The sequence below is a fragment of the Lepisosteus platostomus genome, chromosome 18 (genome assembly GCF_059453375.1).
Source record: "Lepisosteus platostomus isolate fLepPlt1 chromosome 18, fLepPlt1.hap1, whole genome shotgun sequence".
NCBI classification, from domain to species: Eukaryota; Metazoa; Chordata; class Actinopteri; order Semionotiformes; family Lepisosteidae; genus Lepisosteus; species Lepisosteus platostomus.
The window spans coordinates 16,480,464-16,491,628 of record NC_142628.1 but is presented as its reverse complement, the minus strand read 5'-3'; positions in this window follow the sequence as shown (position 1 = coordinate 16,491,628).

Genomic DNA, 11,165 nt, shown 5'->3' with positions numbered 1-11,165 from the left:
CACACACTGGGGTGCAGGTCAGAACCACACATTGTCACACACTGGGATACAGGTCAGAACCACACATTGTCACACACTTTGGTAACAGGTCAGAACCACACATGGTCACACTCTGGGGTGCAGGGCAGAACCACATATGTACACACACTGGGTTACAGGTCAGAGCCACACATTGACACACACTGGGGTACAGGTCAGAACCACACATACTGTAGATACCACTGGGGTACAGGTCAGAACCACACATTGACACACACTGGGGTGCAGGTCAGAACCACACATTGACACACACTGGGGTGCAGGTCAGAACCACACATTATCACACACTGGGATACAATTCAGAACCACACATTGTTACACACTTGGGTACAGGTCAGAACTACACTTTGACACACACTGGGGTACAGGTCAGAGCCACAGTGACACAAATTGGGACGGAGGTCAGAGCCACATTGTTGTCACAGACTAGGGTATAGGTCAGAACCACATTGTTGTACACACTTGAACAGAGGTCAGTTACACACACTGAGACAGAGATCAGAACAACGTTTTGACACACTCTGGAACACAGGTCAGAATCATACATAAAAACACTGGGAAATAGGTCAGAACCACACATTGACACACTCAGCTGCATCATGACTCTACAGTCTGCAGTAACTTCTGCGTGTTCCAGACTCACAGCTCGCCATTGACAGAGACTGTCTCCCTGCGCAGCTCCAGAACCATGCCCTCCAGCTTCATGGTGACCTGGCTAATGGCGGAGTCACTGGGGGTCACATTCCTGCGGATCTGGATGTTGAAGTGCTCATAGGCAGCACGGCAGTGGGACGCCAGCACGTAGTTACAGGGGCCCGGGAGCTGATAGAGCTCCCCGTCAAACATGCGGTAGTGATGCCTGCCCCAGGTGCTGCACACTCCCCGGGGATGAGCTGAGACACACAGAGAGAGAGAGCATCACCTGAGCTGGAGATACTGTAGACACTCAGTCCAGCTCCTCTGTAACTTCACACTAACACTCCCTCATCAGAGCTGGAGATACTGTAGAGACACTCAGTCCAGCTCATCTGTAACTTCACACTAACACTCCCTCATCAGAGCTGGAGATACTGTAGACACTCAGTCCAGCTCCTCTGTAACTTCACACTAACACTCCCTCATCAGAGCTGGAGATACTGTAGACACTCAGTCCAGCTCATCTGTAACTTCACACTAACACTCCCTCATCAGAGCTGTAGATACAGTAGAGACACTCAGTCCAGCTCCTCTGTAACTTCACACTAACACTCCCTCATCAGAGCTGGAGATACTGTAGACACTCAGTCCAGCTCATCTGTAACTTCACACTAACACTCCCTCATCAGAGCTGGAGATACTGTAGACACTCAGTCCAGCTCATCTGTAACTTCACACTAACACTCCCTCATCAGAGCTGTAGATACTGTAGACACTCAGTTCAGCTCATCTGTAACTTCACACTAACACTCCCTCATCAGAGCTGTAGATACAGTAGAGACACTCAGTCCAGCTCCTCTGTAACTTCACACTAACACTCCCTCATCAGAGCTGCAGATACAATAGAGACACTCAGTCCAGCTCATCTGTAACTTCACACTAACACTCCCTCATCAGAGCTGGAGATACTGTAGACACTCAGTCCAGCTCATCTGTAACTTCACACTAACACTCCCTCATCAGAGCTGGAGATACTGTAGACACTCAGTCCAGCTCATCTGTAACTTCACACTAACACTCCCTCATCAGAGCTGTAGATACTGTAGACACTCAGTCCAGCTCATCTGTAACTTCACACTAACACTCCCTCATCAGAGCTGTAGATACTGTAGAGACACTCAGTCCAGCTCCTCTGTAACTTCACACTAACACTCCCTCATCAGAGCTGTAGATACTGTAGACACTCAGTCCAGCTCCTCTGTAACTTCACACTAACACTCCCTCATCAGAGCTGTAGATACTGTAGAGACACTCAGTCCAGCTCATCTGTAACTTCACACTAACACTCCCTCATCAGAGCTGTAGATACTGTAGAGACACTCAGTCCAGCTCCTCTGTAACTTCACACTAACACTCCCTCATCAGAGCTGTAGATACTGTAGAGACACTCAGTCCAGCTCCTCTGTAACTTCACACTAACAGTCCCTCATCAGAGCTGGAGATACTGTAGAGACACTCAGTCCAGCTCCTCTGTAACTTCACACTAACACCCTCATCAGAGCTGTAGATACTCAGTCCAGCTCATCTAGTATTTCGGTTCAGAGACTCTTACTTACCCACAACACCAGGAAGCACTTGTATGGTGGGGACAAGAGGAATGTTGTTTCTTATCAGAATCGGATTGATTTTTGGTGGTTCTTTAAAAAAATAAAAAACAAGAGTTAGTGTGATTTTCCTATCAGGTTAAGACAGCAGGAACTGTAAAGAGTTCTTGTACATGAAATCTCTGCTTAGAGAGAAATGACAAGAGGCCAGCTGGCCTGTATTGTACTGAGCACTCTAGAGGTTTCATTCCTATCTGATCAGTCCTGCCTTGTCTGGCTGTGAGCTCCCAGCTGTCCTGTATGGCTGTTGATGAGGTGCAGCAGGATAAGGACAGCCATGTTCACCTCAAGGACAGGACAGCTTCGCTCCAGACAGCCCTGAGCCAGCGCCAGCGGGCAGCGAGACCTCAGAGAGGAGCAGAGCACGATCTCACCTTCCACTGCAGCTGCGAGAGCCACACTCGCCATCCACACCACCGCCCAGACCGTCATCTTCCTCGGGGTCGCTCTGCAGACTGGTGCCGTGAAGGTGCTGCTCTTCCCTTTATAGCCCCAGGCTCCGGGTTCGTGGCCCCTGAGGGTGGACAGGAGGGGCAGGCTGACAAACAGGCAAACAGAATTACAGCCGATCAGCAAACAGATTTTCCAGAGCCGGACTCACGCACTGTTAGCACAGGAGGGCTGGGATTTACTGGAGCTTCTGTATGTTCTTCGGCTCTCACTGTGACATCAACAAGAGAAGAGTCGGCCCCTACGTGACTGGGGGTCCTCTGCTGATGTTCTGGGGTCACCCTATGATCCGGAGAGAGTTGGACTCCGAGTGAGAAGGGGACGACTGTGGACACTGAATGAGCTGAGACAGAAATGTGGCTTAATGATTCGATTCTAGAGTCGGAGAAGAGCTGGTTGAAGCTACAATGAAGTTTACTGCAGTGTTCTGTACATACTCTTCATCACCTTTGATAGACATACTCTTCATCACCTGTGATAGACATACTCTTCATCACCTGTGATAGACATACTCTTCACCGCCAGTGATGGGCGTGCTCTTCATTGCCTTTGACAGACATGCTCTTCATCCCCATGATGTAAATACTCTTCCTCTCCTGTGATGGGCGTACTCTTCCTCCTCCATGACGAGCAGTGACCACTAGCAGACCCCCTCTCAGGGATCTCCATGTCAGCGCTGGATCTCTGCTCTGAACAGACAGTCGTCCCTCACAGGGAGCTGAGATTCCCCTCCTGTCCTCTCAGCTCAGGGAACGTGTGAATTTCAGTAACGCTGATCACTCATGCTGTATTTTCTACCTACAATCTCAAATTCAGGAGTTTTCTGTTCATTTTAAGTGGGCAAAATGCTTCTGGAGAAGAAAGTGTAATCATCTGTTAATTGGGTTGTTACGGCTCAATGAAATGGATTATAATAAAGGGGATTTAATCCACTGTTAATTTTAGCCACTAGACACTCGTGTTTATTACAGTATGTCACTCACGCCCCAGTTCCTAATTAGACCTAATTAGACCAACTCCACTGTATTAAATTAATCTGCATTATATTTCTAATCCAAACAGTTTGAGCAGTGCTTGTGCGTACAGACATGTGAATGAACAATTCGCTCTTAATTCCCCAGGCTCTGGAGCAGGATTGGACACGCAGCACAGACTGGCACTGAAATCTGATCGAACTCCTTCACTGATTACAGTAACTCGTTACTGTCGCTGTGATGTCCGCGTGAGGAAGGGCTCGAGGGCGGACAGGCGGTCCCCCGCTGACCGCTGGCCTGGTCAGTGTGTGGCCGAGCTGCCCTGTGGGGCTGTATTCTGCCTTGTGTGCTCAGGATCGCAGCAGTGCTGCAGCTCTGCTCCAGGCCACTCCCTGGCCTTGCTAATCCCCTGCCCTGGCCCAGCCCAGGACCAGGATGTGGTAAACCGCTTCTTCTGCCCTCACAGTGGGGCTCCTGACCAGACCGCAGCGCTCTGACCCTCAGAGGACACTGCTCGCAGCCCGTCAGATGGACGAAGTGGTGAGGACTGTGTGTCTGAGGTCCTGGACCCTCCAGAGCCCAGTAAAACCACAGGCCCAGCCCTCCAATCACACAGCCGGGCCCTTGAGGGCCACTTCAGCACTGCTAGATAGGAATACAGGGGCCACGAGTAACATCCTTAATGTGCGCCCTAAAACATGGACGTTAGGTGGGAGTTATTTCCCAAATGAAATAGGCTTAGTGGGGTCCGGGAGGATGTTAATATTCCCCTGAGGCTCGTGTGCGACACATTTCTCCACAAGAATCACAGTGTTTGAACAGTAAGAGAGACCAGGACCTGCCAACACAATTTCACAAGTCCATTCACGTGTTCCAGTAGAAACAGAGCGCTGTACTGACCGGTTACATTGAGCACGGAAATCGAATTTACCTTTGATCTGAAACATTTTAGAAACACTCAGAATTGGAAAATTAACAATAGTGTGTGTTTTGAGCCATGGACAACATTTTATAACATTACATTCATTTCTACATTTTACTTAAAAACCACCATCGCACACAAACTCAGTTGAGACAGAAGTTCCTTCTTTTTCAACCAGAACCTGATCAGGTGGGTCCCAGACTTCTTAACACACAGCTCTGACATTCCCTACACGTCCCCTGGGTCACCACAGGGCTGTGTTTCCCCTCCTGCTCTACATTCTGTACACTAATAAGCATCAGAGCAAACACACAGATGTCTCGTATAAGTTTGTTGAAGACACAGCCCTGATCAGCTTATTAAAATACCCAGAAAACCATGGGCCCATTCTAAATGATTTGAATTAATGTTCTCTTTGAAGTTAAATGTCTTGACAAGAAAGATACATTTTAGGAGAGATGCAAGACCCCTACTGAACCTGCTGCAATAGTTGTCATAAATTGTCAACAATTGTTTGTTTCGTAGGAAACCCAGCTAATTCAAGATAAACAGAACTAATTTCACTCTTTTCTATAAGTTATGTATTGAAAGTGTCTTAACATTCTGTCTCTCTTGCTGGTTTGGCGACATCAGTATTGTTAATTATAATCAGTTGGGTAAATCAGTGCAAATCAGTCGGTCAGTATTAAAGTCATGGGAGCATCAGAAAGGAAGGCTCCTTTTTCTCTTTCTAATAATTGAGTAGCGATAATATGTTTGTGCTCATACTTGAGCTGTTTTCTCAAATTGAACATTTTACTTTTCATCCAATGAGTCCTCATTATTCAACAGGGAGTCTCTACCAGTCCTGTTCCTGGACCCTTGTAGTGCCTGTGGTGGGGGAAGGAGGCAGGAGATGTTCAGGTTGGGGTTACAGTCTTGCTGCAGTGTCTGTGCTCATTGGACTGGGAGATGCACCAGACTATCAGGTAAAGCTGATGGGTGTCACGCCCGACATCCCTCCCTAGAGGGCGCTCCACAACTCCCATTATTGTCCTTGTGGTTAAGCTCCCCAGGTGTGCCCTCTTGTCTATATTATTTAAAGACCAGCTCCTCCAGTCCTCAGGGCTCATCATCAGGGTCAGGATGTCGCGAGGCCTGCCTGGCACCAGGAAACCCTCCGTCTGTCTCCTGGGGGCACAGGTGTCCCCCACACCTCCCGCTCCCTGAGCCCGGGGTCTGGAGGGTCTCACCCTGTCACCCCTGGACCTCGTGTTTTGTCTGTCCGTGTGTTCCCCCCTCCCGGGGGTTTTAACCTTGTCTTGTCCCAGGATGGATCACTCGCCGCTGCACCCCCGGACTGGGCCCTGACCTGCCTTTGACCTGTTTGGATTTGGATGCTATTCCTTGTCTCCCCCGCTCACTGTCTCACGGACCGTCACTATTATTTTGTGCACTATTAAACCCCTGTGTGTTTCCTTTCACCACGCCTCCTGTCTCCTCCAGCTCTTACCACATCGCACAGGGTCTCCTACAAGACCCGACACGGATCTCAGTCCGTGTTCGTGACAATGGGCTGTGATGGGGCAGGACTGTGTCACCTCCACGTTTTTTTTTTATTTTGACTGAAGCTCAAGTGCAGAACCGTCCACAGAGAGGGCTACAGCACTGGCTTTACAGAGCTGATGGGGGCCAATAAGCAGGACTTCAGTCTTGTCACAGTTTAGATAAAGGAAAGTTTGAGTCATCCTTCCATGCTAGAGATGCAATTAGAGAGAACAGGGACAGCCACAACAGGGTCAGATTTAATATGGATGGAGATTCAGTTAAACTCAATTCAAGCTTTATTGTTCCCTACAGTAGGGGAAATTAGTTGTATGGCACAGTCAAACACAACACAATGACAAATACACATTATCAAAGGGAAGAGAATACAGTAGTGTTACAGGACATAGGAAATAAGAGACAAAGTAGTCACTTTGCGTTGTTTAAGAGTGTGATTACAGTGAGGATGAAAGATTTCCTGAGTCTGCTGGTTTTACACCTGGGGGCACAGAGGCGTCTCCCAGATGGGAGAAGTGTGAATTCGCAATGGAGGGGTGAGACACACACTCCCTGATGCTTTTGGCTTTCTTAGTCACCCTCTGTCTGTAAAGGATACTTCAGTTGATTTGATTATTCCTGATTATTTTGCCCCTGATATTCCCTAATTGACCAGCCTGTTACAGTTACCGGTGCTCATGTTGCCACACCAGCAAGTGAAGCAGGATGTGAAGACACTTTCAGGGAATGATTTGTAGAAAAGTGTAAGAATAGTTTTATCTGCCTTAAAGTACCTGGGTTTCCTAAGAAAGAAGAGTCTCTGTTGGCCTTTTTTAGAGATCGTGTCACAACATTTGTCCCATCATTTGTCTCTGAAGTGACATCGGAGTGAGAAGGACCGTGCACACCGATACTGCTACTGCTGAATTACAAACATGTCATCATATATCTATAATATAACAACTAACACTCTTTATATAAAGTTTTACTTTGCATTTTTGGATGACGCCGACTGCAGCGAGAACGTTTTTCAGTTTTTTGGTTTTCAGCAACCAGTGTAGGCATTCGGCGTCATCGACGATTTCAACAGGCTGCCCATCAGTTGTAGTGGGTTGAGGGGGTGTGGTCTTTTTCCTACAATCAATAACCAGTTCCTTCGTTTGTGAAACATTTAACTTTAGGGAGGACTCGTTGCACCAGTTAGAAAAAATCATTAAGGATGGGCCCATGATGGTATTCTGTGTCCTTTAATAAACTGACCAGGGCTGTGTCATCAGCAAACTTCATGAGGTGTCTGTCTGTGTATCTGCTTATGCGATCACTGGTGTACAAAATGTACAGCAGAGGGGACAAGACGCAGCCCTGTGGTGATCCACTTGATGTGTAGCGAATGTCAGATAAGCACTTCCCCAGTCTGGCCTGTCACAGTCGTAATCCCTCCTCTTGGGGGCGCTCCATCCCTTTCGTATTCTAGTTGATTATGTGCACCTGCCCTCTGTTTGTCTCCTTGTTCAAGCCTGGCGCTCCCACTATTCCTGGCTCAGCACTGGGAGATGGACGCCCAGAAGCTCGTCTACCAGCAGGTCCAGGAGAGACCCGACGGCACAGGCTTCATCACAGCGTCCTGACCATCTGAGTCCGGGGCTCGGAGCGCCTGGCCTCGTCCTCCTGGTTTTATTCCCTGTCCCTGTCCCAGATCCCGTTCCGGATTTTAACCTTGTTTCTCTCGTCTTGGATTGATTCCCCGGTTTGGACTTTGGACTGCACCCCGGTATTTCCCCTTAGAAACTTGGTTGCCATCACCCCCCCTCCCCTTCTGTCAACCCGTCCTGATTCCTCTTCGTCTCCTCCCCTGATGTCCTTCTCCACTTACTTCCAGATCATACCATCTGCACAGGGTCCTGAACGGTGCTAAGCGGGAGCCTGGACCAGCTCCTGTTACAGACCTGTTGAGACCTGTTAGTTAGGAAGTCTAGCACCCAGCTCATCAAGTTCTCATTCAGACTGAAGTGCAGTACTTTCTACTGTTTCTGCGCAAGCAACAGAGGGTGTATTGTGATGAAAGTGGAGGAGAAGTCAACAAATACAATCCTTACAAAGGTCCCTGGTTGGTCCAGGTGTTGATAGACCAGATTTAACAATGTGTGTTTTGCATCGTCTACTCCCCTCCTGTCCCTGTGTGCAAACTGCAGGGGGTCGATGAGGGCTTGTGTGCTCTCTGTGATGTGCTGCTTCACTATTCTCTCAAGAGCTTTCACTGGGAGAGATGTGAGGGCAACCGGCCTGTAGCTTTTAAGGCCACTAGGCGGGGCAGTTTTAGGAACAGGAATAATGATGGATTTCTGCCACAGAGAGGGGATGATCTGTAAGTTTAAGGACATCTGGAAGAGAAAACTAAACATATCGCAAAGCTGATCTGCACAAGATTGTAGGACCCTACCACACACACTATCTGGACGTGCACTTTTCCTTATATAAGTTTCCTAAAAGGTCTACGTACCTCTGCTGTGTCAATTTAAAAACAGCCTCTCCAGATCCAGGGTGAATAGCACTATGAGCTGAGCTGGTTGTAGATTTCAACTCAACGGCGGTATAAAACACATTCAGATCATTGGCCAGCTGTTGCCCATCCACACCATTTAACAGGGTACAGTGCTGCCACTACGCTTCTGAGGGATATTGGCCATGATTTTAATGCCCTGCCATGCCATCCTGGTGTCACCTGTTGTCATGGTGTTCTCTGTTTTCACCCTATACTGTTCCTTACCTTTCTTGATCTCCCTTTTCACCTCTCTCTGCACTTCCTTCCTGAGCTGGGCGTCCCCTTGAGAAAAAGCCTGTTTCTCTTGTAGGAGGACATGATGCAGGCTTTGTGATATCCAGGGTTTGTTATTGGGAAAAGCCTTTCACGAAGAATGACAACAAGGATGAAAGCATCATGGAGCGAAACTGTGGCTTAACCCGCTTGGCTGAGGGCTCCTGGCCAGAGGACAAGGTTCTTCTGGGGGGTCCCGGTCTCCCACTGGGACCCCAAACCACCAATGCAGAATTCTGAAGCGTGGAGGAGGGGAGAGGAACACGTGGTGTGAACTGTGGGTCATCGCAGAGCTCGAATAACAGCTGGGGGAGTGTTTGTTTAGGGTCACTGTCTGTAAAGAAGGAAGGCCTCCGAAGACCTGGGCGAGCTGCTTATTAAAAAACATCCGCATTGAGCAGCGAGGAGGCAGCCTTGAGCTGGAAGAGACGTCCTCAGTCGCTCCGGATTCGCGAGAACTTGGTAAACGGGAAAGGAAGTCACTGGCGTTATTAAATTGACTAAAAATGGCGGTGTTATCTGATTGGATAAGGGCCTGAGTTTCCAACTGTACCCCCAAAAGCAGCAGTGGAAATTGGAGACTCGTCTGCTGTATTGGTACTGTGAATAGACTGGGGGACGGAGGAAACCGGCAGCGTCTCGGCCTCCTGTAACCATTGGATTTGATAAGAGTCTCCTGGGCAGACAGGGTGAGTGTGTAACACTGAGGCGTATACACCTGCTGACGTGTGACCTCCTGGTATCCGAGGCAGAGTTAAGTATAAGGGACTAACGGCTCGGATTCTTACGGACTCTGGAACAGGACTGAACGCGCTGTTGACCGCTCAGCGACTCTATGTGGGCACCGTGGAGAGGAAAACAAAACCTCCGGTTGAGAGAAGACAAACCTCTGGGGGTCCCGGCCCAATGGATGCCCCTCCTCCAGGCAGCGAATGGTTTGAGTGTGGCTCGGCCCTGTAGTGCTGCAGCTGAGAAGACGCTGGACTGACCCAGAAGCCGGTGTGGCCTGGAAAGCGGAGCGAGAGCAGGACTGGAGCGGAGGAGCTGGCATCAGCAGCAGAGCAGAACGAGAGGAATGAACCCGGGGCCGAATGGGACCCCGGGGATAGAGACACCAATGAGTCGGGGGCACCAGTAGGACCTACCTGTACGGATATCAAGCTTTGGGAGCAGCAGAGGACGAGAGAGATAGACCTGAGGCTGAACTGGACACCGGGGACCAAGACACAACGAGACGAGGACACGAGACATAAGGGCTGAATTGGACAGAAACACGAATGTGACAGGGGCGCAAGACACAGGACAACTGCTGACTGGGTCAGAGGTAGGACGCCGGACAGACCCGGGGCCGAGGAGACGGCCGCAGTAGCCGTGGAGACAGGAACCCTTGGACACGAGAGGCAGTTAAACACACAGGAGAAAAGTGAGATTAAAAGGACATGGAGGAAGAACAGAGGGGGCTTGAGAGTCGGAGGGGTGAGTTTAGACGCGATGAGGAAGACCAATACAGACCGCTGAATGAAGAAACTCAGGGAGACTGCAGAATGGACGGTCGTGGGGTTGCAGGGCTCAGAGGCTCCGTCCTGCTATGAGCTGGGCAGCAGCGTGCCGAAGAGCCAGGTTATTTATTACTCTCCGAGGTTCAGAGCTCTATTTATCTCTTGCTTCACGGTGAAACAGGTTTGTGGGAAGCTGGGGAAATGCACCTGTGTTGCGCTTTTCTCTTCCCTGCTCGTGGTCCAGGCTTAGAGAATGAATGCGACTCACGTTAGCAGTGCGGGTGGCGAATGTGAAATCAGCAGCATCTTTTTTAAACCAGAGCCCGGGTCTGAGGACGCGAGGGCGGGGTCAGCAGGTCGGCTGCACTCAGGGTTCGCGCCGGACTGGAGTGTGGCGGTGCTGATGACGTCATCAGGAGACGCGGACGTTTACCGGGAGCGCAGGATACGTTAAGTATATCTTTGATAAGAGAATGTGTTATATTCCTAAATATAAGCCCTGAACGAAAGCTGTTTAAACGTGGTCTAGTGACGTTGTGCCACTGTCCGGGTGATAACGGGAGGACAGGTGTCGAGTGGGAGGGTTGCGAACGTGCTGGCGAATGCGCGTTTGCCGAGAGCAGCTCATTTCAAAACACAACAGGA